The sequence below is a fragment of the Mchenga conophoros genome, linkage group LG15 (genome assembly GCF_057382185.1).
Source record: "Mchenga conophoros isolate Kocher_MC1m ecotype Shallow Benthic linkage group LG15, M_conophoros_male_GT1.1, whole genome shotgun sequence".
Classification (NCBI taxonomy): domain Eukaryota; kingdom Metazoa; phylum Chordata; class Actinopteri; order Cichliformes; family Cichlidae; genus Mchenga; species Mchenga conophoros.
The window spans coordinates 12,547,661-12,570,820 of NC_140540.1; the positions used below are offsets into that span (position 1 = coordinate 12,547,661).

General features: G+C 41.4%; 13 non-coding genes and 1 pseudogene across 13 annotated transcripts; all 14 read right to left on the minus strand.

Annotated features, from left to right (window-relative positions):
• Nucleotides 1-531: 531 nt before the first annotated feature.
• trnal-uaa (transfer RNA leucine (anticodon UAA)) lies at nt 532-614 on the minus strand. Its single transcript has one exon. It is a non-coding gene; the product is annotated as a tRNA-Leu (tRNA).
• Nucleotides 615-1,462: 848 nt separating this feature from the next.
• Nucleotides 1,463-1,649, minus strand: LOC146557937 (U2 spliceosomal RNA). Its single transcript, XR_014888860.1, has one exon. It is a non-coding gene; the product is annotated as a U2 spliceosomal RNA (small nuclear RNA).
• A 587-nt stretch (nt 1,650-2,236) lies between these two features.
• LOC146557938 (U2 spliceosomal RNA) lies at nt 2,237-2,427 on the minus strand. The gene has a single exon (XR_014888832.1). It is a non-coding gene; the product is annotated as a U2 spliceosomal RNA (small nuclear RNA).
• Nucleotides 2,428-3,062: 635 nt separating this feature from the next.
• Nucleotides 3,063-3,145, minus strand: trnal-uaa (transfer RNA leucine (anticodon UAA)). The gene has a single exon. It is a non-coding gene; the product is annotated as a tRNA-Leu (tRNA).
• An 848-nt stretch (nt 3,146-3,993) lies between these two features.
• Nucleotides 3,994-4,180, minus strand: LOC146557940 (U2 spliceosomal RNA). The gene has a single exon (XR_014888861.1). It is a non-coding gene; the product is annotated as a U2 spliceosomal RNA (small nuclear RNA).
• Nucleotides 4,181-4,770: 590 nt separating this feature from the next.
• On the minus strand, nt 4,771-4,964 carry LOC146557941 (U2 spliceosomal RNA). Its single transcript, XR_014888787.1, has one exon. It is a non-coding gene; the product is annotated as a U2 spliceosomal RNA (small nuclear RNA).
• Nucleotides 4,965-5,661: 697 nt separating this feature from the next.
• LOC146557942 (U2 spliceosomal RNA) lies at nt 5,662-5,852 on the minus strand. The gene has a single exon (XR_014888833.1). It is a non-coding gene; the product is annotated as a U2 spliceosomal RNA (small nuclear RNA).
• A 3,636-nt stretch (nt 5,853-9,488) lies between these two features.
• Nucleotides 9,489-9,571, minus strand: trnal-uaa (transfer RNA leucine (anticodon UAA)). The gene has a single exon. It is a non-coding gene; the product is annotated as a tRNA-Leu (tRNA).
• An 848-nt stretch (nt 9,572-10,419) lies between these two features.
• LOC146557944 (U2 spliceosomal RNA) lies at nt 10,420-10,612 on the minus strand. Its single transcript, XR_014888792.1, has one exon. It is a non-coding gene; the product is annotated as a U2 spliceosomal RNA (small nuclear RNA).
• A 697-nt stretch (nt 10,613-11,309) lies between these two features.
• On the minus strand, nt 11,310-11,526 carry LOC146557945 (U2 spliceosomal RNA; annotated as a pseudogene).
• Nucleotides 11,527-19,838: 8,312 nt separating this feature from the next.
• On the minus strand, nt 19,839-20,026 carry LOC146557946 (U2 spliceosomal RNA). Its single transcript, XR_014888841.1, has one exon. It is a non-coding gene; the product is annotated as a U2 spliceosomal RNA (small nuclear RNA).
• Nucleotides 20,027-20,613: 587 nt separating this feature from the next.
• LOC146557947 (U2 spliceosomal RNA) lies at nt 20,614-20,804 on the minus strand. The gene has a single exon (XR_014888834.1). It is a non-coding gene; the product is annotated as a U2 spliceosomal RNA (small nuclear RNA).
• A 637-nt stretch (nt 20,805-21,441) lies between these two features.
• On the minus strand, nt 21,442-21,524 carry trnal-uaa (transfer RNA leucine (anticodon UAA)). Its single transcript has one exon. It is a non-coding gene; the product is annotated as a tRNA-Leu (tRNA).
• Nucleotides 21,525-22,373: 849 nt separating this feature from the next.
• Nucleotides 22,374-22,565, minus strand: LOC146557949 (U2 spliceosomal RNA). The gene has a single exon (XR_014888785.1). It is a non-coding gene; the product is annotated as a U2 spliceosomal RNA (small nuclear RNA).
• Between the last annotated feature and the right edge of the window lie 595 nt (nt 22,566-23,160).

Genomic DNA, 23,160 nt, shown 5'->3' on the forward strand with positions numbered 1-23,160 from the left:
CGATGTTTTACTGACGTTTTACCTCCGAAACATCACAATATAACTATGGTCGGCATGTTTCAGTTTTTAAACGGCGCCACATATATGACGACACTTTAGTTTCTGAAACGCCGGTCAGCGCATGCCGGTTAATGAGATTCAAAATCACGTGGTCGCCTGCAGTCCAATCAGCGGTCGTTGAGACGGAGCGTCTTCAATTCATTTTTATAACTTTCTTGGCGTTATAATTGTTTTCATAATATGATAATTACATACTGTTAAATTTTTAATGTTTCTCCTCCCGGTAACTGTATTCCTGTTATGTCTGGGCTTTCCCTAATTGCACAAGCCAACGGTTCTACATATAACATGTACAGTAAGACTGAGAGGGGGCGACCTTGGCACAGACCTCTCATTTGTCTTTCATCCCAGCTTTTTTGGGGGTGACTGGGTGGGGGGATATTGCTCACAGCAAATTCCTAAAAACCTCCTATTGATCATTGTTGCTCCCATAGATACATTTCAGTTTACCAGTCATGAGGCTCCAAATTATACCAGGAGTGGGGTTTGAACCCACGAGAGCATGCGCTCATTGGAGCTTAAGTCCAACGCCTTAACCACTCGGCCATCCTGATGCATATATATTGTGCATGCGTGTTCCTTTAGGAAACAGGAAGATTGCTAGGAGAAAGAAACGTATTAATCTTGTTTGTTAGGATCATAGCCATAAATGGAGGACTCTTATAAAGTCCATGGATTTTCATTCACACATATTACATGAGGTATCTACTCTTTACACACTAAGGATCCACACTACCAGGGCTACGGCACACAGCTGTTTTATAAATCATCAAAACCAATACTATCCTAAGATTTATTATATACAAAAATGATCTGTTCCAAAATGTTTTCATGTAATCCTGAAAACAGAAAAACAATCTTCTGCACTATTAACCATCCACAAATGGAAACAACAGACAATACAGGTGATTTTAGCTAAAAAGCCAAGAAAAAATTGTGTGGTTTTTTTTTTTTTCAAACGATGTAATTTACAGCCACAGAGGACAGAAAGCTGCAGTATGTAGAGAAAGAGAAGAGTTAAACCTATAATCAACATGAGTCCTTGTAGATGGCAGCCTCCGGTTTTTAAAGACTTCTATTGGTCTCTAGTGGACAACAGAGGTAACTGCAGGATTGGAGCCAGAATAGTGTAACTGCAGTTCAAAACGACATATTTTTTTGATTTCCCATAGAAAGTGTGTGTCCAGCCACGTGTCAGTCCAAGTGGCAGGATTTAGTAATTCTGGTAATAGTTAAATGTAAGTCATTCACAAATATTAAGTCGCAACATTTCAGTCTGACTAACCTTGGAAGATTACACGAAGACAATGTCCAGATATGCAGACGCACGCATATATCTAGCGTATAAGAAATTTCTTTGCACAAACTGTTGAGTCAAATGACATTTGTTTTTCACAGTTTCAGGGGGTGCACCGTTCCTAGAAATACTGCAATACCAGGTCGATGCGTGGAGTGGACGGAGCAAGCCCCTATTCCATCTCCCTGCTCCAAAAATCAATTTAATATATGGTCCCCGGGTAGGGGACGTATCAGACATTAAACTGATAAGAACAGATTTTTTTTTCTTTTTTATTATATACAAAAATGATCTGTTCCAAAATGTTTTCATGTAATCCTGAAAACAGAAAAACAATCTTCTGCACTATTAACCATCCACAAATGGAAACAACAGACAATACAGGTGATTTTAGCTAAAAAGCCAAGAAAAAATTGTGTGGGTTTTTTTTTTCAAACGATGTAATTTACAGCCACAGAGGACAGAAAGCTGCAGTATGTAGAGAAAGAGAAGAGTTAAACCTATAATCAACATGAGTCCTTGTAGATGGCAGCCTCCGGTTTTTAAAGACTTCTATTGGTCTCTAGTGGACAACAGAGGTAACTGCAGGATTGGAGCCAGAATAGTGTAACTGCAGTTGAAAACGACATATTTTTTTGATTTCCCATAGAAAGTGTGTGTCCAGCCACGTGTCAGTCCAAGTGGCAGGATTTAGTAATTCTGGTAATAGTTAAATGTAAGTCATTCACAAATATTAAGTCGCAAGATTTCAGTCTGACTAACCTTGGAAGATTACACGAAGACAATGTCCAGATATGCAGACGCACACATATATCTAGCGTATAAGAAAATTCTTTGCACAAACTGTTGAGTCAAATGCCATTTGTTTTTCACAGCTTCAGGGGGTGCACCGTTCCTAGAAATACTGCAATACCAGGTCGATGCGTGGAGTGGACGGAGCAAGCCCCTATTCCATCTCCCTGCTCCAAAAATCAATTTAATATATGGTCCCCGGGTAGGGGACGTATCAGATATTAAACTGATAAGAACAGATACTACACTTGATCTTAGCCAAAAGGCCGAGAAGCGATACCCACATATCGCACGACAGAAACGACTCATTCTGCTTACTGCAACTCTAACTCATGGTTACAATGAAGAACACAGTCGCCTTCTAACAAATGGTAGAGGACAGGTCGATGTTTTACTGACGTTTTACCTCCGAAAATCACAATATAACTATGGTCGGCATGTTTCAGTTTTTAAACGGCGCCACATATATGACGACACTTTAGTTTCTGAAACGCCGGTCAGCGCATGCCGGTTAATGAGATTCAAAATCACGTGGTCGCCTGCAGTCCAATCAGCGGTCGTTGAGACGGAGCGTCTTCAATTCATTTTTATAACTTTCTTGGCGTTATAATTGTTTTCATAATATGATAATTACATACTGTTAAATTTTTAATGTTTCTCCTCCCGGTAACTGTATTCCTGTTATGTCTGGGCTTTCCCTAATTGCACAAGCCAACGGTTCTACATATAACATGTACAGTAAGACTGAGAGGGGGCGACTTTGGCACAGACCTCTCATTTGTCTTTCATCCCAGCTTTTTTGGGGGTGACTGGGTGGGGGGATATTGCTCACAGCAAATTCCTAAAAACTCCTATTGATCATTGTTGCTCCCATAGATACATTTCAGTTTACCAGTCATGAGGCTCCAAATTATACCAGGAGTGGGGTTTGAACCTACGAGAGCATGCGCTCATTGGAGCTTAAGTCCAACGCCTTAACCACTCGGCCATCCTGATGCATATATAGTGTGCATGCGTGTTCCTTTAGGAAACAGGAAGATTGCTAGGAGAAAGAAACGTATTAATCTTGTTTGTTAGGATCATAGCCATAAATGGAGGACTCTTATAAAGTCCATGGATTTTCATTCACACATATTACATGAGGTATCTACTCTTTACACACTAAGGATCCACACTACCAGGGCTATGGCACACAGCTGTTTTATAAATCATCAAAACCAATACTATCCTAAGATTTATTATATACAAAAATGATCTGTTCCAAAATGTTTTCATGTAATCCTGAAAACAGAAAAACAATCTTCTGCACTATTAACCATCCACAAATGGAAACAACAGACAATACAGGTGATTTTAGCTAAAAAGCCAAGAAAAAATTGTGTGGGGTTTTTTTTTTTCAAACGATGTAATTTACAGCCACAGAGGACAGAAAGCTGCAGTATGTAGAGAAAGAGAAGAGTTAAACCTATAATCAACATGAGTCCTTGTAGATGGCAGCCTCCGGTTTTTAAAGACTTCTATTGGTCTCTAGTGGACAACAGAGGTAACTGCAGGATTGGAGCCAGAATAGTGTAACTGCAGTTGAAAACGACATATTTTTTTGATTTCCCATAGAAAGTGTGTGTCCAGCCACGTGTCAGTCCAAGTGGCAGGATTTAGTAATTCTGGTAATAGTTAAATGTAAGTCATTCACAAATATTAAGTCGCAACATTTCAGTCTGACTAACCTTGGAAGATTACACGAAGACAATGTCCAGATATGCAGACGCACGCATATATCTAGCGTATAAGAAATTTCTTTGCACAAACTGTTGAGTCAAATGACATTTGTTTTTCACAGTTTCAGGGGGTGCACCGTTCCTAGAAATACTGCAATACCAGGTCGATGCGTGGAGTGGACGGAGCAAGCCCCTATTCCATCTCCCTGCTCCAAAAATCAATTTAATATATGGTCCCCGGGTAGGGGACGTATCAGACATTAAACTGATAAGAACAGATTTTTTTTTCTTTTTTATTATATACAAAAATGATCTGTTCCAAAATGTTTTCATGTAATCCTGAAAACAGAAAAACAATCTTCTGCACTATTAACCATCCACAAATGGAAACAACAGACAATACAGGTGATTTTAGCTAAAAAGCCAAGAAAAAATTGTGTGGGTTTTTTTTTTTTTCAAACGATGTAATTTACAGCCACAGAGGACAGAAAGCTGCAGTATGTAGAGAAAGAGAAGAGTTAAACCTATAATCAACATGAGTCCTTGTAGATGGCAGCCTCCGGTTTTTAAAGACTTCTATTGGTCTCTAGTGGACAACAGAGGTAACTGCAGGATTGGAGCCAGAATAGTGTAACTGCAGTTGAAAACGACATATTTTTTTGATTTCCCATAGAAAGTGTGTGTCCAGCCACGTGTCAGTCCAAGTGGCAGGATTTAGTAATTCTGGTAATAGTTAAATGTAAGTCATTCACAAATATTAAGTCGCAAGATTTCAGTCTGACTAACCTTGGAAGATTACACGAAGACAATGTCCAGATATGCAGACGCACACATATATCTAGCGTATAAGAAAATTCTTTGCACAAACTGTTGAGTCAAATGCCATTTGTTTTTCACAGCTTCAGGGGGTGCACCGTTCCTAGAAATACTGCAATACCAGGTCGATGCGTGGAGTGGACGGAGCAAGCCCCTATTCCATCTCCCTGCTCCAAAAATCAATTTAATATATGGTCCCCGGGTAGGGGACGTATCAGATATTAAACTGATAAGAACAGATTTTTTTTTTTTTTTTTCTTCACACATATTACATGAGGTATCTACTCTTTACACACTAAGGATCCACACTACCAGGGCTACGGCACACAGCTGTTTTATAAATCATCAAAACCAATACTATCCTAAGATTTATTATATACAAAAATGATCTGTTCCAAAATGTTTTCATGTAATCCTGAAAACAGAAAAACAATCTTCTGCACTATTAACCATCCACAAATGGAAACAACAGACAATACAGGTGATTTTAGCTAAAAAGCCAAGAAAAAATTGTGTGGGGTTTTTTTTTTTCAAACGATGTAATTTACAGCCACAGAGGACAGAAAGCTGCAGTATGTAGAGAAAGAGAAGAGTTAAACCTATAATCAACATGAGTCCTTGTAGATGGCAGCCTCCGGTTTTTAAAGACTTCTATTGGTCTCTAGTGGACAACAGAGGTAACTGCAGGATTGGAGCCAGAATAGTGTAACTGCAGTTGAAAACGACATATTTTTTTGATTTCCCATAGAAAGTGTGTGTCCAGCCACGTGTCAGTCCAAGTGGCAGGATTTAGTAATTCTGGTAATAGTTAAATGTAAGTCATTCACAAATATTAAGTCGCAAGATTTCAGTCTGACTAACCTTGGAAGATTACACGAAGACAATGTCCAGATATGCAGACGCACACATATATCTAGCGTATAAGAAAATTCTTTGCACAAACTGTTGAGTCAAATGCCATTTGTTTTTCACAGCTTCAGGGGGTGCACCGTTCCTAGAAATACTGCAATACCAGGTCGATGCGTGGAGTGGACGGAGCAAGCCCCTATTCCATCTCCCTGCTCCAAAAATCAATTTAATATATGGTCCCCGGGTAGGGGACGTATCAGATATTAAACTGATAAGAACAGATACTACACTTGATCTTAGCCAAAAGGCCGAGAAGCGATACCCACATATCGCACGACAGAAACGACTCATTCTGCTTACTGCAACTCTAACTCATGGTTACAATGAAGAACACAGTCGCCTTCTAACAAATGGTAGAGGACAGGTCGATGTTTTACTGACGTTTTACCTCCGAAACATCACAATATAACTATGGTCGGCATGTTTCAGTTTTTAAACGGCGCCACATATATGACGACACTTTAGTTTCTGAAACGCCGGTCAGCGCATGCCGGTTAATGAGATTCAAAATCACGTGGTCGCCTGCAGTCCAATCAGCGGTCGTTGAGACGGAGCGTCTTCAATTCATTTTTATAACTTTCTTGGCGTTATAATTGTTTTCATCCATCCATCCATCCATCTTCATCCGCTTATCCGAGGTCGGGTCGCGGGGGTAGCAGCCTAAGCAAAGAGGTCCAGACCTCCCTCTCCCCAGCCACCTCCTCCAGCTTGTCCGGGGGAATACCAAGGCGTTCCCAGGCCAGCCGAGAGATATAATCTCTCCAGCGTGTCCTGGGTCTGCCCCGGGGCCTCCTCCCGGTGGGACATGCCTGGAACACCTCGCCCAGGAGGCGCCCAGGGGGCATCCTTGCCAGATGCCCGAACCACCTCAGCTGGCTCCTTTCGATGTGGAGCAGCAGCTGCTCTACTCTAAGCCCCTCCCGGATGGCCGAACTTCTCACCCTATCTCTAAGGGAGAGGCCAGCCACCCTTCGGAGGAAGCTCATTTCCGCCGCTTGTATCCGCGATCTCGTTCTTTCGGTCACTACCCACAGCTCGTGGCCATAGGTGAGGGTAGGGACGTAGATCGACCGGTAAATTGAGAGCTTCGCTTTTACACTCAGCTCCCTCTTCACCACGACTGACCGGTGCAGCGTCCGCATTACTGCAGCCGCAGCCCCAATCCGTCTGTCGATCTCCAGCTCCCTTCTCCCATCACTCGCGAACAAGACCCCGAGATACTTGAACTCCTCCACTTGGGGCAGGAACTCATCCCCGACCCGGAGTGGGCACTCCACCCTTTTCCGGCTGAGAACCATGGCCTCAGATTTGGAGGTGCTGATCCTCATTCCCGCTGCGTTACACTCGGCTGCGAACCGCTCCAGTGCGAGCTGGAGGCCCTCACCCGATGAAGCCAACAGAACCACATCATCCGCAAAAATCAGAGATGAGATTCTGAGGCCACCAAAGCGAAAGCCCTCCGCCACTTGGCTGCGCCTAGAAATCCTGTCCATAAAAATTATGAACAGAACCGGAGACAAAGGGCAGCCTTGGCGGAGCCCATCACCCACCGGGAACGAGTCCGACTTATTGCCGGCAATGCGAACCAAGCTCTTGCAACGGTTGTATAGGGATTGAATGGCCCGTAGCAATGGGCCAGACACCCCATACTCGCGCAACACCTCCCACAGGACGCCCCGAGGGACACGGTCGAATGCCTTCTCCAGGTCCACAAAACACATGTAGACTGGTTGGGCAAACTCCCATGCACCCTCAAGTATCCTCGAGAGGACAAAGAGCTGGTCCAGTGTTCCGCGACCAGGACGAAAACCGCATTGTTCCTCCTGTATCCGAGGTTCGACTAGCGGACGAACCCTCCTCTCCAGCACCCTGGCATAGACTTTCCCGGGGAGGCTGAGGAGTGTGATCCCCCTGTAGTTGGAACACACCCTCCGGTCCCCCTTCTTGAAGATGGGGACCACCACCCCGGTCTGCCAGTCCACAGGTACTGCCCCTGATCTCCACGCAACATTGCAGAGACGTGTCAACCAAGACAGCCCTACAACGTCCAGAGCCTTCAGGAACTCGGGGCGGACCTCATCGACACCAGGGGCTCTGCCACCAAGGAGTTGTTTAACTGCCTCAGTGACCTCGCCCCCGGAAATCGGTGGGTCACACCCCTCATCCCCAGACTCTGCTTCCTCCCCGGAAGACGTGTCAGTGGGATTAAGGAGGTCCTCGAAGTATTCCTTCCACCGCCCGACAATTTTCTCAGTCGACGTCAACAGCGCTCCGCCAGCACTATACACAGTGCAGGTAGAGCACCGCTTTCCCCTCCTGAGACGCCTGACGGTTTGCCAGAATCTCTTCGAGGCAGTCCGAAAGTCTTTTTCCATGGCCTCTCCGAACTCCTCCCACACCCGAGTTTTTGCTTCAGCCACTGCCCGAGCCGCATTCCGCTTGGCCTGTCGATACCTGTCGGCTGCCTCCGGAGTCCCACAGGCTAACCAAGCCCGATAGGCCTCCTTCTTCAGCCTGGTGGCTCCCTTCACCTCTGGTGTCCACCATTTGGTTCGGGGATTACCACCACGGCAGGCACCAACCACCTTGCGGCCGCAGCTCAATGCAGCAGCTTCGGCAATGGAGACGCTGAACATGGTCCATTCGGACTCAATGTCCCCAGTCTCCCTCGGAATGCTGTTGAAGCTCTGCCGGAGGTGTGCGTTGAAGATCTCGCGGACTGGGGCCTCTGCTAGACGTTCCCAGCACACCCTCACTACGCGTTTAGGTGCACCAGGTCTGTCCAGCGTCCTCCCCCGCCACCTGATCCAACTCACCACCAGGTGGTGATCAGTTGACAGCTCAGCCCCTCTCTTTACCCGAGTGTCCAGAACATATGGTCGCAGGTCTGGTGATACGATTACAAAATCGATCATCGACCTACGGCCTAGAGCATCCTGGTGCCACGTGCACTTATGGACACTCTTATGTTCGAACAGGGTGTTCGTTATGGCCAAACTGTGATTAGCACAGAAGTCCAATAACAAAGCACCGCTCGGGTTCAGATCAGGGAGGCCGTTCCTCCCAATCACGCCCCTCCAGGTCTCGCTGTCGTTACCCACGTGAGCATTGAAGTCTCCCAGCAGGACAACAGAGTCTCCAGGTGGAGCACCTTCCAGCACCCCCCCCAGGGACTCTAAGAAGGCTGGGTACTCCGAACTGCCACTCGGCGCATAAGCGCAGATGACAGTCAGGACCCGTTCCCCGACCCTAAGGCGCAGGGAACAAACCCTCTCGTCCACCGGGAAAAACCCCAACGTACCGGCAGCAAGCCGAGGGGATATAAGAATACCCACCCCAGCCCGCCGCCTCTCACCAGGGGCAACTCCAGACTGAGACAGAGTCCAGCCCCTCTCCAGGAGACTGGTTCCAGAGCCCAGACAATGCGTAGAGGTGAGCCCAACTATATCTAGCCGGTACCTCTCAACCTCACGCACCAACTCAGGCTCCTTCCCCACCAGAGAGGTGACATTCCATGTCCCTATTGCCAGTCTTGGCAGCCGGGGGTCGGTCCGCCAGGGCCTCCGCTCCTGGCCGGGTGGCGGCCAGGAGCGGGTGGCGGCTCCAGTATGTAATATGATAATTACATACTGTTAAATTTTTAATGTTTCTCCTCCCGGTAACTGTATTCCTGGGCTTTCCCTAATTGCACAAGCCAACGGTTCTACATATAACATGTACAGTAAGACTGAGAGGGGGCGACCTTGGCACAGACCTCTCATTTGTCTTTCATCCCAGCTTTTTTGGGGGTGACTGGGTGGGGGGATATTGCTCACAGCAAATTCCTAAAAACTCCTATTGATCATTGTTGCTCCCATAGATACATTTCAGTTTACCAGTCATGAGGCTCCAAATTATACCAGGAGTGGGGTTTGAACCTACGAGAGCATGCGCTCATTGGAGCTTAAGTCCAACGCCTTAACCACTCGGCCATCCTGATGCATATATAGTGTGCATGCGTGTTCCTTTAGGAAACAGGAAGATTGCTAGGAGAAAGAAACGTATTAATCTTGTTTGTTAGGATCATAGCCATAAATGGAGGACTCTTATAAAGTCCATGGATTTTCATTCACACATATTACATGAGGTATCTACTCTTTACACACTAAGGATCCACACTACCAGGGCTATGGCACACAGCTGTTTTATAAATCATCAAAACCAATACTATCCTAAGATTTATTATATACAAAAATGATCTGTTCCAAAATGTTTTCATGTAATCCTGAAAACAGAAAAACAATCTTCTGCACTATTAACCATCCACAAATGGAAACAACAGACAATACAGGTGATTTTAGCTAAAAAGCCAAGAAAAAATTGTGTGGGGTTTTTTTTTTTCAAACGATGTAATTTACAGCCACAGAGGACAGAAAGCTGCAGTATGTAGAGAAAGAGAAGAGTTAAACCTATAATCAACATGAGTCCTTGTAGATGGCAGCCTCCGGTTTTTAAAGACTTCTATTGGTCTCTAGTGGACAACAGAGGTAACTGCAGGATTGGAGCCAGAATAGTGTAACTGCAGTTGAAAACGACATATTTTTTTGATTTCCCATAGAAAGTGTGTGTCCAGCCACGTGTCAGTCCAAGTGGCAGGATTTAGTAATTCTGGTAATAGTTAAATGTAAGTCATTCACAAATATTAAGTCGCAACATTTCAGTCTGACTAACCTTGGAAGATTACACGAAGACAATGTCCAGATATGCAGACGCACGCATATATCTAGCGTATAAGAAATTTCTTTGCACAAACTGTTGAGTCAAATGCCATTTGTTTTTCACAGTTTCAGGGGGTGCACCGTTCCTAGAAATACTGCAATACCAGGTCGATGCGTGGAGTGGACGGAGCAAGCCCCTATTCCATCTCCCTGCTCCAAAAATCAATTTAATATATGGTCCCCGGGTAGGGGACGTATCAGACATTAAACTGATAAGAACAGATTTTTTTTTTTTTTTTCTTCACACATATTACATGAGGTATCTACTCTTTACACACTAAGGATCCACACTACCAGGGCTACGGCACACAGCTGTTTTATAAATCATCAAAACCAATACTATCCTAAGATTTATTATATACAAAAATGATCTGTTCCAAAATGTTTTCATGTAATCCTGAAAACAGAAAAACAATCTTCTGCACTATTAACCATCCACAAATGGAAACAACAGACAATACAGGTGATTTTAGCTAAAAAGCCAAGAAAAAATTGTGTGGGTTTTTTTTTTTTCAAACGATGTAATTTACAGCCACAGAGGACAGAAAGCTGCAGTATGTAGAGAAAGAGAAGAGTTAAACCTATAATCAACATGAGTCCTTGTAGATGGCAGCCTCCGGTTTTTAAAGACTTCTATTGGTCTCTAGTGGACAACAGAGGTAACTGCAGGATTGGAGCCAGAATAGTGTAACTGCAGTTGAAAACGACATATTTTTTTGATTTCCCATAGAAAGTGTGTGTCCAGCCACGTGTCAGTCCAAGTGGCAGGATTTAGTAATTCTGGTAATAGTTAAATGTAAGTCATTCACAAATATTAAGTCGCAAGATTTCAGTCTGACTAACCTTGGAAGATTACACGAAGACAATGTCCAGATATGCAGACGCACACATATATCTAGCGTATAAGAAAATTCTTTGCACAAACTGTTGAGTCAAATGCCATTTGTTTTTCACAGCTTCAGGGGGTGCACCGTTCCTAGAAATACTGCAATACCAGGTCGATGCGTGGAGTGGACGGAGCAAGCCCCTATTCCATCTCCCTGCTCCAAAAATCAATTTAATATATGGTCCCCGGGTAGGGGACGTATCAGATATTAAACTGATAAGAACAGATTTTTTTTTTTTTTTTTTTTTTTTACTTCTTTTATTTTCTTTCCACAACAATTCAAAAAACTTTTTCCATTTCCATTACAAAGACATATTTACATTTCATTTCTTTCCCACATTCATTCATCGCAAACCAATCATTTTCATGTAACATATTCATATAACTTATTGCTTTTCATTGCTCCTTTTCCCTTTCTCCCTTCCTTACTCTTTACCTACCACCACTTTTTAGGTGCCTTCGCAGTAAAGAAGGAAGGGAAATCTTTCCATCTATCCTTGATCGTGTCTATTCCCCATTTTTGTAGTTCATGCCAGTATGTCTTTTCAAATTCCCTCTCTACAGCTTTAGTCGTACCTATTTCCCCCTCTTTATATCCTCCCGTTATACAACTCTGTCTTGCCTTCCACAATTTCATTTTTACAATTGTTAACAACATACAACGTATTTTGTATCTCTCTTTTTCTATGCTGTTAGCCCTGAAAAGGGTAATCTCTTCATAAGTCACCGTGCCCAAACCTTTATACTTCCCCTTTACCCTTTCCCATACCTTTTTTGCGTATTCGCATCCCCAAAGTACGTGTTCTATTGTTTCCTCTTCTACGCAGTTGTCCCTCGGACACTTTTTCTGTTTTCCCAAGTTATGTGCATACATGATGATCCTCACGGGTAACCTTTTGTGTAAATGCATCCAATTAAAATCCTTCAAAACATTTTTAAAGGTCTTATCCTGTGCACATTTCCACACTTCTGGACTCACCGGTACCTGGTTATAATTAGCTTTCCATACCATTTTCTTATATAAAAGTTTATGGTTTAGTACGGTATCCACCTCTTTACATTCAGCATGTTTCTTTCCCCATCCCAGCATCCTCTGAAAATATTTTGGTCTAGTTTCCGCCTTTGGTCCCTTATTTTCCCACCCTATCAAAAAACGGTATGGAATCGCTAACCAAAACCATAACAATATTTGACATTTATGGACATAGTTCTGTTTCAATAGCTTGCATACATTTGCATAAAACATTGTATCTAACTTCAAAGGGACATTTGGTACCCCTTTCCCACCATCTTCAATTTCTTGATACATTTGCGTTCTTTTGACATACTCATAACCCCCCCAAATAAATTTAAATATCGCTCTGGTTATTTGCGCTCTGTAGATCTGAGGCATCGAAAACACATAGGCCAGATGTAATAACTTCGGCACCACCTCACTCTTTATAATCAGAACCTTCCCCGTAATTGTTAATTTCCTTGCTTTCCAAAGGCCCAGCTTCTTTTCTACCGCACTTAACCTTTTTTTCCAATTGCTAAACTCATCTCCTTCCTTATTTCCAAAGGTGATTCCTAAAATATTCATTGGGCCTTGGCACAAAGTAAAATCACAGATATTATCTCTTCTACCCTCCCATGTCCCCAAATATTTATACATCGACTTCTCTTTATTTATCTTTGATCCAGTCGCTTTTTCATAAATATCTAAAATTTCTATCGCACCCTTTAAACTATCATCATCTGCCAGATATAATACTGTATCGTCCGCATACTGCGATATCTTTAAAACTTCCCCCCGCGGCATCGGAATCCCTTTTACTCTCTGGCTTTCCCTTATTGCGCAAGCCAAAGGTTCAACATACAGTACATAAAGAACAACAGATAATGGACATCCTTGCCTCAAACCCTTTGTTTGATACACTTTTTCTGTAAGGAATCCATTTACTTTTATTTTCAGACTTATGCCGTTGTATAAATTTTTTACCCATTTTTTAAATTTCTCTCCCAAGCCCATATACTGCATTACCCTCCACAAAAAATCATAATCTACCCTATCAAAGGCCTTTTGTTGATCTAGGCTCACACATAGTGCTGGCAAATTTCTATCTCTAACGTATGTGAGTATGTCTCTGTGTAGTTGCACGTTCCAAGACATTTGCCTCCCCCTGACCCCACACGTCTGATCCTTCTCCACTATTTGCATCATTACTCCCGCGAGTCTATTTGCCAATATCCTACTCAGGATCTTATAATCCACACATAGCATAGTTAACGGTCTATAATTATCAAGTTGTTGTGGGTTACCTTTCTTGAATAGAATAGAAACCACACCCGTCTTCATACTCTCTGTCATCTCCTTTCCCTCCATGATTTCCTTAAAAACTCCCAACAAATGTATCCCCACCATTCCCCAAAAAGTTTCGTAAAATTCCTTTGTTAATCCATCTATCCCTGGCACTTTGTTTGCCTTCATTCCTTTTAATACTTTATATGCCTCCCCTATTGTAACTTCCCCTTCTAAACTGTCGCTTTCTTCTCCCGTTAATCTCTTTTTTATTTTCTTTAAGAAAAAATCCCCTTTTTCTCCCTCTAATTTTTCTTTTCTAAACAAGACCTCATAATACTCCTTCGCCGTTTTAAGCATATTTTCCTTCCCTTCTATCATTTTCCCATCCTTCTCTAATTTTATTATAACTCCCTTTTTTTCCTTACTTTTCATCTTTTTAAAGAAAAAGGCCGAACATTTCTCGTTCTCCTCATACTCCTCCTGCTTTATCTTATATGTTTCAGCCCTTGCCTTCCTTTCAAGTAGTTCTTCCTGCTTCAATCTTAAACTTTCCATTTTCTCGTCCATGTTTTTGTTGTTTCCTTTTTCATTTTGTAGTGTATAAGTATATTCTATTTCTTTTTGCAATATACGAAATTCCTCTTTCCTTACGCTGGACCTTTCCGTACAATAATCCACCGTGAACTTTTTTATTTTGTTTTTTACATCCTCCCACCAATCCAGTTTATTTATATATAAGCTTTCCATCTCCTCCCATAAAGGGAAGAGCTCTGCAAACCTTTCCTTATATTCTTTTTCCATAAGTACTTCGTTATTCAGTTTCCAGTATCCTTTTCCATAATCTATTCCTTCTATCTCCAAATCCACCACTATCATTTGATGATCTGTGAACAAAGCCGGTATTATTTTCCCTTGTTTTATTTTACACTTTTTCTCTATCAAGATGTAATCTAATCTACTTTCCATCCCTCTTGTGTTCTTCCATGTGTACCCCACTCTTTTCCCTTGTAGTGTGGCCATTACATCTATTAAACCGTATTTTTTTATAAAGGTCTTAAAAGGGAGCGAAGTTTTTATTTTCTCCAGTGAACAGTTGAAATCCCCTCCCACAAAAATATTTTTCCTTGTCATAAAACAAGTGTCCATTTTTGAAAGAAGTTCTCTTCTTAATTTGGGATCCACATATGCATACACATTTATTATACGGTTTTGTGTCCCACTTTTTTCCACATCTACAACCATAACCCTTCCCTGTATTAAAGTATAACTGTCCTTTATTCGTATACTTTTATTCCCACATAACACTCCTACCCCAGTCCCATGTACTCCCCCTATACTCCAGACCGATTCACCTCCTCTCCATTCCTTCGTAAAGAGGTCAACATCCCCCTCATCTTTTAAATGTACTTCCTGCAACAAGCAGACATCAAAATTATAATACAACAAAAATTCATAAACCATTTTTCTTTTCCGAGCATTCCTAAGTCCCCTTACATTTAATGTTATTATTCGAAAGTTTCCCATGTCTTAAAACATAAATCAAAGAAAAAAAAAAAGGTCTCAAAAACAAAACCAAAACAAATCAAAACCATAGGAGTTTTATTTCAGTATCCCCATTTTTAACTCTTCATATTAACCTGCGCCAATAAGTTCTTAATAAAGGAATCTTCCGATTTTTCTTCGCTTTCAGCCTCTTCCCCCGTATCCCCATCACTAGTGAAGTCACTTAAGGGGGTATGCATGCATTCAGTCTGTGTACCCCTCAAAACATGTCCCTCCGTATTTTCCACCTGCTCGATCCGTTCCTCCCTATCCTCTTTATTTTCCGTTTTTGTCTCTTCTGGAGAAGCACCTGAGCTCACCTTTCTCCGCCTCTTTGCTGATTTTCTCCGCGGCTTCGCTACTACTGCCCACACCTGTCCGTCCTCTGCTTGTTTCTCTCTCTCGGCGTCCGATTCACGTAATGTTCCTTCCTCCTTATTCCTCTGCTCTACTCCGCCTTCCTTGCTCCCAGCTCTCTCCTCGTTAAGGTGATCTTCGGCAGCCGTTGACGCCTCCTGTGTTCTTTTTCCGATATCAGCTTCTGCATCCGATTTTCTGTAATGTTCATTTCCTGCCGCTTCAGAATATGACCTTGGCCTAGTACAGTCTCTTGCCATATGGGTCTCTGAATCGCACAAATGACATTTTCTAGGTTCCTTACAGTCTTTAGTTATGTGGCCTATCTTCCCGCAACTCCTGCACCTCATTTGTTCACACCTGTCCGCATTATGTCCGGTACTGCCACATTTTCTGCACGCTTGGGGCTGCCCAGCATACACTAGGAAACCCCTATCTGCTCCTATGGAGAATACCGCGGGTGGATGGCAATATCCGTCCTCGGTAGACGTATCCACATTTAATTTGACTCGGAATTGTCTTTTTCCGGTCCATAGTCCTAAGCCATCCTTTATTTTGCGCACTCCTGGTAGTACTGTGACGTACCTTCCTAAGAAGTACTTAATTGTCTCTTCCGAAACCCAAGGGTTATACATATGGATCGTTAAAATCCTATAATCATTTCTGTACAAAGGAGTTACCGTATATTTCTTTAGTTCTTCGTTTTCTTCTCCGTGAAATCTCCTTCTCACCTCCTCCGCACATTCTCCCGTGCAAAAGGTTACATCATAATGTTTACTTGCCGTACTCTGCTGGAGGCAGTAGATTTCCTCAGGCTTTATCTTTAAAGCCTCGTAAAGGATCCTTCGTCCGAAGTTAATTCTGTCATGAATCTCGTCCTCTTTCTCCATCAACTCTAATCTCAAAGTATTTCTTGTACCTTGCATCCATGTATTTCTCTCATGAAAATTGGCCGACGCCGCCGCCATCCTGCATTGCTTCTCGCCTTGTAACTGATAAGAACAGATTTTTTTTTTTTTTTTTTTTTTTCAACAGATTTTTTTTTTTTTTTTTTACTTACAACACCATCTTACATTTCCATTTGCTCAACATTCCATTGAATACTTTTCATATTTCACCAAAAACATCTTTTACATCATTCATAATAATCCTTCCACCTGTCCTTAATCGTGTCTATTCCCCATCTTTGTAATTCATGCCGATATATCCCCTCAAATTCCCTCTCTATATCCTTTATTGTTCCCATCTCTTTCCATTCATACCCCCCCCTTATATACCCCTGTCTTGCCCTCCATATCTTAAGTTTTATAATTGATAACAACATACAACGTATTTTATTTTCCTCCTTCTTTTTATCCTTAGGCCTAAGATAAGTTATTTCCTCATATGTCAAAGCCTCTAGTCCCTTATACCTCCTCTTCATTCCAGCCCATACCTTTTTTGCATATTTGCACCCCCATAGGACGTGTTCAATCGTTTCTTCCTCTGTGCAATTATCCCTCGGACATTCTTTTAACTTCCCCAAATTATGTGCATACATCGTAGTCCTTACAGGTAATTTCCTATGTAGGTGCATCCAATTAAAATCTTTCAAAACATTCTTATAACTCTTATCCTGTGCGTATTCCCAAACTTCCGAACTCACTATCCCCTGGTTGTAGTTAGCATTCCTCACCAGTTTTTTATACAGAAGTTTATGATTTTGTATTGTATCCACCTCCCTGCACTCTATATGTCTCTTTCCCCACTTAACCATCCTCTGAAAGTATTCTGGTCTTGTCTCTGCCTTCGGCCCCTGATTTTCCCACCCAATTAAAAACCGGTATGGAATAGCTAACCAGAACCATAACAATATCTGACATTTATGAATATATGGCTTCTTTAACAGCGTACACACATTCGCATAAAAAATCGTATCTAACTTTAACGGAATGTTCGGTACCCCTTTTCCCCCATCGGCAACCTCCTGATACATTTGTACTCTCTTTACGTACTCGTAACCTCCCCATATAAAGTTAAATATTCCCCTCATTATTTGTGCTCTAAATACTTGTGGCATCGGGAACACATAGCCTAGATACAATAATTTCGGCACCACCTCACTCTTTATCACTAACACCTTCCCAGTAATTGTAAGCTTCCTCATTTTCCATAGTCGTAATTTCCTTTCCACCTCTGCCATCTTCCCCTTCCAGTTCCAAATAGCATCGCCCTCCTTATTCCCAAAAGAAATTCCTAGAATGTCCATAGGACCTTCACACAAAGTATAATCACAAATATTTTCCCTTCTACCTTCCCACGTCCCCAAGTACTTATATTTTGTCTTTTCCTTATTTATTTTTGATCCTGTAACTTCTTCATATATTTTTAATATTTCCACAACTTCTCTTAAACTGTCGTCGTCCGCTAAATATAGTATAGTATCATCCGCATATTGAGATATTTTCAAACATTCCCCCCCCCGGCATCATTATCCCCCTCACTCTTTTATTCTCCCGAATCGCACAAGCCAATGGTTCAACATATAATACATAGAGTACCACCGATAACGGGCACCCTTGTCTCAACCCCCTCGCTTGATGAACTTTTTCCGTGAGGAACCCGTTCAATTTGATTTTTGAATATATCTCTTTATAAAGGATCCTCACCCACCTTATAAATTGTTTTCCCAAGCCCATCTTAGTCATTACCTCCCACAAAATTTCGTAATCTAGCCTATCAAATGCCTTTTGTTGGTCTAAACTTACACAGATTGCCGCCATTTTTCTATCCTTTACATATGCAAGTATGTCTCTATGTAATTGTATATTCCATGAAATTTGTCTCCCCTTCACCCCACACGTTTGATCACTTCCCACTATATCCGACATTACCCCTACCAATCTATTTGCAATTATCTTACTTAAAATCTTATAATCTACACATAACATAGTGAGCGGTCTATAATTATCAAGTAAATGAGGATTCCCTTTCTTAAATAATAACGAAATCACACCCGTCCTCATACTCTCCGCCATCTCTTCCCCCTCTAATATTTCTTTAAAGACCTCCAACAAATGTAACCCTATCACTCCCCAAAATACCTCATAAAATTCTTTCGTTAATCCATCTATTCCTGGTACCCTATTTACCTTCATTCCCTTTACCACCTTATATGCCTCTTCCATCGTTATTTCCCTTTCCAGAAACTCCCTATCTTCCTCTACTAATCTCCTCTTTAATGACCCCAAAAGAACATCTCTTTTTTCTGTCCCTACTTTTTCTTTTCTAAATAAATCCTCGTAATATTCTTTTACTACCCCCAACATGCTTTCCCTCCCTATAATCTCCTTCCCATCCTTTTCCAATTTCTCTATAACCCCCCTTTTATCCCTACTTTTCATCTTTTTAAAAAAATATGCGGAACACCTTTCATCTTCCTCATACTCTTTCTGTTTTAATTTATATGTTTCTGCTCTTGCCTTCCTCTCTAATAACTCTTCTTGCCTCACCTTTAAGTCTTCAATTTTCAAATCTACATTTTTTTCCTTCCCCTCCTTTTGTATAACATAAATATGTTCTATCTCTTTTTGTAACATATTAAATTCTTCTTTTCTACGTTTAGATCTATCTGTACAATATTCTATCGTAAATTTTTTTATCTTGCATTTTACATCCTCCCACCAATCCCCTTTTTTTCCATAAAGTTCTTTTACTTTCACCCATAAAGGGAAGATCTCTAAAAATTTATCCCTATAATCTTTTTCCTTTAACACCTCATTATTTAATTTCCAATATCCCTTCCCGTATTCCATCCCTTCTATCTCCAAATCCACCTCTACCGCCTGGTGATCCGTGAGTAGAACCGGAATCGTTTTTCCCCCTTTAATTTTACACTTTTTATCTATCAAAATATAGTCCAACCTACTCTGTACCCCCCTTGTATTCCTCCATGTATACCCCACACAAAAAATTGTGTGGGGTTTTTTTTTTTCAAACGATGTAATTTACAGCCACAGAGGACAGAAAGCTGCAGTATGTAGAGAAAGAGAAGAGTTAAACCTATAATCAACATGAGTCCTTGTAGATGGCAGCCTCCGGTTTTTAAAGACTTCTATTGGTCTCTAGTGGACAACAGAGGTAACTGCAGGATTGGAGCCAGAATAGTGTAACTGCAGTTGAAAACGACATATTTTTTTGATTTCCCATAGAAAGTGTGTGTCCAGCCACGTGTCAGTCCAAGTGGCAGGATTTAGTAATTCTGGTAATAGTTAAATGTAAGTCATTCACAAATATTAAGTCGCAACATTTCAGTCTGACTAACCTTGGAAGATTACACGAAGACAATGTCCAGATATGCAGACGCACGCATATATCTAGCGTATAAGAAATTTCTTTGCACAAACTGTTGAGTCAAATGACATTTGTTTTTCACAGTTTCAGGGGGTGCACCGTTCCTAGAAATACTGCAATACCAGGTCGATGCGTGGAGTGGACGGAGCAAGCCCCTATTTCATCTCCCTGCTCCAAAAATCAATTTAATATATGGTCCCCGGGTAGGGGACGTATCAGACATTAAACTGATAAGAACAGATTTTTTTTTTCTTTTTTATTATATACAAAAATGATCTGTTCCAAAATGTTTTCATGTAATCCTGAAAACAGAAAAACAATCTTCTGCACTATTAACCATCCACAAATGGAAACAACAGACAATACAGGTGATTTTAGCTAAAAAGCCAAGAAAAAATTGTGTGGGTTTTTTTTTTCAAACGATGTAATTTACAGCCACAGAGGACAGAAAGCTGCAGTATGTAGAGAAAGAGAAGAGTTAAACCTATAATCAACATGAGTCCTTGTAGATGGCAGCCTCCGGTTTTTAAAGACTTCTATTGGTCTCTAGTGGACAACAGAGGTAACTGCAGGATTGGAGCCAGAATAGTGTAACTGCAGTTGAAAACGACATATTTTTTTGATTTCCCATAGAAAGTGTGTGTCCAGCCACGTGTCAGTCCAAGTGGCAGGATTTAGTAATTCTGGTAATAGTTAAATGTAAGTCATTCACAAATATTAAGTCGCAAGATTTCAGTCTGACTAACCTTGGAAGATTACACGAAGACAATGTCCAGATATGCAGACGCACACATATATCTAGCGTATAAGAAAATTCTTTGCACAAACTGTTGAGTCAAATGCCATTTGTTTTTCACAGCTTCAGGGGGTGCACCGTTCCTAGAAATACTGCAATACCAGGTCGATGCGTGGAGTGGACGGAGCAAGCCCCTATTCCATCTCCCTGCTCCAAAAATCAATTTAATATATGGTCCCCGGGTAGGGGACGTATCAGATATTAAACTGATAAGAACAGATACTACACTTGATCTTAGCCAAAAGGCCGAGAAGCGATACCCACATATCGCACGACAGAAACGACTCATTCTGCTTACTGCAACTCTAACTCATGGTTACAATGAAGAACACAGTCGCCTTCTAACAAATGGTAGAGGACAGGTCGATGTTTTACTGACGTTTTACCTCCGAAACATCACAATATAACTATGGTCGGCATGTTTCAGTTTTTAAACGGCGCCACATATATGACGACACTTTAGTTTCTGAAACGCCGGTCAGCGCATGCCGGTTAATGAGATTCAAAATCACGTGGTCGCCTGCAGTCCAATCAGCGGTCGTTGAGACGGAGCGTCTTCAATTCATTTTTATAACTTTCTTGGCGTTATAATTGTTTTCATAATATGATAATTACATACTGTTAAATTTTTAATGTTTCTCCTCCCGGTAACTGTATTCCTGTTATGTCTGGGCTTTCCCTAATTGCACAAGCCAACGGTTCTACATATAACATGTACAGTAAGACTGAGAGGGGGCGACCTTGGCACAGACCTCTCATTTGTCTTTCATCCCAGCTTTTTTGGGGGTGACTGGGTGGGGGGATATTGCTCACAGCAAATTCCTAAAAACCTCCTATTGATCATTGTTGCTCCCATAGATACATTTCAGTTTACCAGTCATGAGGCTCCAAATTATACCAGGAGTGGGGTTTGAACCCACGAGAGCATGCGCTCATTGGAGCTTAAGTCCAACGCCTTAACCACTCGGCCATCCTGATGCATATATATTGTGCATGCGTGTTCCTTTAGGAAACAGGAAGATTGCTAGGAGAAAGAAACGTATTAATCTTGTTTGTTAGGATCATAGCCATAAATGGAGGACTCTTATAAAGTCCATGGATTTTCATTCACACATATTACATGAGGTATCTACTCTTTACACACTAAGGATCCACACTACCAGGGCTACGGCACACAGCTGTTTTATAAATCATCAAAACCAATACTATCCTAAGATTTATTATATACAAAAATGATCTGTTCCAAAATGTTTTCATGTAATCCTGAAAACAGAAAAACAATCTTCTGCACTATTAACCATCCACAAATGGAAACAACAGACAATACAGGTGATTTTAGCTAAAAAGCCAAGAAAAAATTGTGTGGGTTTTTTTTTTTTTCAAACGATGTAATTTACAGCCACAGAGGACAGAAAGCTGCAGTATGTAGAGAAAGAGAAGAGTTAAACCTATAATCAACATGAGTCCTTGTAGATGGCAGCCTCCGGTTTTTAAAGACTTCTATTGGTCTCTAGTGGACAACAGAGGTAACTGCAGGATTGGAGCCAGAATAGTGTAACTGCAGTTGAAAACGACATATTTTTTTGATTTCCCATAGAAAGTGTGTGTCCAGCCACGTGTCAGTCCAAGTGGCAGGATTTAGTAATTCTGGTAATAGTTAAATGTAAGTCATTCACAAATATTAAGTCGCAAGATTTCAGTCTGACTAACCTTGGAAGATTACACGAAGACAATGTCCAGATATGCAGACGCACGCATATATCTAGCGTATAAGAAAATTCTTTGCACAAACTGTTGAGTCAAATGCCATTTGTTTTTCACAGCTTCAGGGGGTGCACCGTTCCTAGAAATACTGCAATACCAGGTCGATGCGTGGAGTGGACGGAGCAAGCCCCTATTCCATCTCCCTGCTCCAAAAATCAATTTAATATATGGTCCCCGGGTAGGGGACGTATCAGATATTAAACTGATAAGAACAGATTTTTTTTTTTTTTTCTTCACACATATTACATGAGGTATCTACTCTTTACACACTAAGGATCCACACTACCAGGGCTACGGCACACAGCTGTTTTATAAATCATCAAAACCAATACTATCCTAAGATTTATTATATACAAAAATGATCTGTTCCAAAATGTTTTCATGTAATCCTGAAAACAGAAAAACAATCTTCTGCACTATTAACCATCCACAAATGGAAACAACAGACAATACAGGTGATTTTAGCTAAAAAGCCAAGAAAAAATTGTGTGGTGTTTTTCTTTTTTTCAAACGATGTAATTTACAGCCACAGAGGACAGAAAGCTGCAGTATGTAGAGAAAGAGAAGAGTTAAACCTATAATCAACATGAGTCCTTGTAGATGGCAGCCTCCGGTTTTTAAAGACTTCTATTGGTCTCTAGTGGACAACAGAGGTAACTGCAGGATTGGAGCCAGAATAGTGTAACTGCAGTTGAAAACGACATATTTTTTTGATTTCCCATAGAAAGTGTGTGTCCAGCCACGTGTCAGTCCAAGTGGCAGGATTTAGTAATTCTGGTAATAGTTAAATGTAAGTCATTCACAAATATTAAGTCGCAAGATTTCAGTCTGACTAACCTTGGAAGATTAC